Source organism: Mandrillus leucophaeus, unplaced genomic scaffold, assembly GCF_000951045.1.
Source record: "Mandrillus leucophaeus isolate KB7577 unplaced genomic scaffold, Mleu.le_1.0 Scaffold578, whole genome shotgun sequence".
In the NCBI taxonomy this organism is placed as follows: domain Eukaryota; kingdom Metazoa; phylum Chordata; class Mammalia; order Primates; family Cercopithecidae; genus Mandrillus; species Mandrillus leucophaeus.
Window position 1 is genome coordinate 331,097 of NW_012106230.1, and position 2,856 is coordinate 333,952.

The 2,856-nt window shown below is 46.8% G+C and overlaps 1 protein-coding gene across 1 annotated transcript in view; it reads left to right on the forward strand.

The window, feature by feature from the left end:
- Window positions 1–2,856, forward strand: part of LOC105552858 (olfactory receptor 476-like) — an 8,758-nt gene that overhangs the window by 5,612 nt on the left and 290 nt on the right. The gene's annotated exons all lie outside the window — the stretch shown is intronic.

The following is a 2,856-nucleotide window of genomic DNA, read 5'->3' on the forward strand; positions in this document are numbered from 1 at the left end:
AAGAAGACAGCTTCAGTTCCCCATGATTTCATCTCTGACCAATCAGCGCTCCTGGCTCACTGGCTTCCCTCCACCCACCAAGTTGTCCTTAAAAATTCTGCTCCCCGAATGCTCGGGGGAGACTGATTTGAGTAATAATAAAATTCAGGTCTCCTTCACAGCCGGCTCTGCATCAATTACTCTTTTTCTACTGCATTTCCTTTGTCTTAATAAATCGTCTCTGTCTAGACAGTGGGCAAGGTGAACCCATTGGGCAGTTACAAGCATTCTAAGTTTAAATTTTCTAGCCAACATAAAAAATTTGGTGAGATAATGTCTTAGCTATTTGGGCTGCAAAAATACCATAAACAGAATGGCTTATAAACAGAAATTTCTTTTCTTTTTTTTTTTAGGTGGAAGCACCCACCACCACACCTGGGTTTCACAATGTTGGCCAGGCTGGTCTCGAACTCCTGACCACAGGTGATTCTCCTGCCTCAGCATCCCAAAGTGCTGGGATTACAGGTGCGAGGCACTAGGCCCAGCCACAGAAATTTATTTCTCATGGTTCTAGAAGCTGGGAAGTCCAGCGTAGAAGGGCCTGCATTTGGCATGGTCATTCTTGCTGCATGGAAGCTTCAGTGTCTGATGAGGGCCCACATCCTGGTTCATTGGTGGCACTTTCTCACTGTGTCCTTACATGGCGGAAGGGGCAAGGGAACTCTGGGTTTGTTTATTGGTTTTTGTTTTAATGAGGGCACTAATACCATTCATAAAGACTCCACCCTCATGACTTAATCACTTCCCAAAGGCCCCACCTCCTAATAACATCACCTTATGGAGTTTGGATTTTAACATATGAACTTGGCAGGGGGGAACACTAACATTTAGACTTTAGCAAAATCACATTTTAAAATTTAATATTCCCAGTTTCTCTGGGAAGGAAAAATGAAAGAAATCACTATTCTTATTCTCAGCCATAATCGTCTGGTGCTGAGTTGCAGCTACTATTTTAGACAGGCAGACTCTCCAGTTCTCCCTCAACCCAGTTTTCCCCACCACTCATTATTAAAGGTGTCTGTTGCTTTTTTATCACACCAAGCTTTTTCTTACAGTAGACAACCTGTCCTGGCCTGAGCAGGTCATGCAGTTAACATACTTCTTTTTTTGCTAGCATCTTCCCCAGTGCCTGGAAGGTGCTGCTCCCCATTCCTTCTGTTAGAGGCATGTGAACCACAGCAACTCCATCTTGAATAGGAGATAGGTAAAATAAGGCTGAAACCTAATGGGCTGCATTCCCAGAGAGTTAAGGCATTCTAAATCACAGGATGAGATAGGAGGTCAGCACAAGATACAGGTCATAAAGACCTTGCTGATAAAACTGGTTGCAGTAAAGGAGCCGGCCAAAACCCACCAAAACCAAAATGGCAACGAGAGTGACCTCTGGTCATCCTCACCCCTGCACTCCCAACAGTGCCATGACAATTTACAAATGCCCCGGCAACTCAGGAAATTACCCCATGTGGTCTAAGAAAGGGAGGCATGAATAATCCACCCCTTGTCTAGCAAATTAACAAAAAATAACCATAAAAATGGGCAACCAGCAACCCTCTGGGCTGCTCTGCCTGTGGAGTAGCCGTTCTTTTATTCCTTTGCTTTCTTAATAAACTTGCTTTCACTTTACACTGCAGACTCGCCCTGAATTCTTTCTTGTGTGAAATCCAAGAACCCTCTGTTGAGATCTGGATCAGGACCCCTTTCTATGACATATTTCTGGTAACCACAGCAGGGACTTTAGTGCAGCAACCCTGACCCAAAGGCTAACTTTGGGTAAGCGGTGGGGTCTGGTAACATCTTTCTTGCGAACCACAAAAGGGACAGTACTGAGGAGGCCCCTAACCCAAAGGAAATAGACTGCAGCACAGATTGGACAACTTTAGGTAAGTGGTGAGGTGCCTGGGTAAAGAATGGGATTGGGTTAGAGGCCCAACTTAGGGGAGTTAGAGTCTCTCCTAAGACAGGGTGGGTTGGAGGCCACTCTTAATAAAAGTCAAGTGGGGAGGCTGGCAAGATGGCCGAATAGGAACAGCTCCGGTCTGCCACTCCTAGCAAGATCAATGCAGAAGGTGGGTGATTTCTGCATTTCCAACTGAGGTACCCAGCTCATCTCACTGGGACTGGTTAGACAGTGGGTGCAGCCCACACAGGGCGAGCCGAAGCAGGGTGGGGCGTCACCTCACCCAGGAAGCACAAGGGGTCGGGGAACTCCCTCCCCTAGCCAAGGGAAGCCCTGAGGGACTGTGCCATGAGGACCAGTGCATTCCAGCACAGATGCTACGCTTTTCCCACTGTCTTCACAACCCACAGACCAGGAGATTCCCTTGGGTGTCTCTGTCACCAGGGCCCTAGGTTTCAAGGACAAAACTGGGCGGTCATTTGGGCAGACAACAAACTAGCTACAGGAGTTTTTTCTCATACCCCAGTAGTACCTGGAGTGCCAGCGAGACAGAACCATTCACTCCTCTGGAAAGGGGGCTGAAGCCAGGGAACCAAGTTGTCTAACTGAGTGGATTCCACCCCCGCAGAGCCCCGCAAGCTAAGATCCACTGACTTCAAATTCTCTCTGCCAGCACAGCAGTCTGAACTCGACCTGGGACACTAGGGCAATCAGGCAAGAGAAAGAAATAACGGGTATTCAAATAGGAAGAGAGGAAGTCAAATTCTCTCTGTTTGCAGATGACACGATTGTATATTTAGAAAACCCATCGTCTCAGCCCAAAATCTCCTTAGGCTAATAAGCAGCTTCAGCAAAGTCTCAGGATACAGAATCAATGTGCAAAAATCACAAGCATTCCTATACACCAATAATAGACAAAC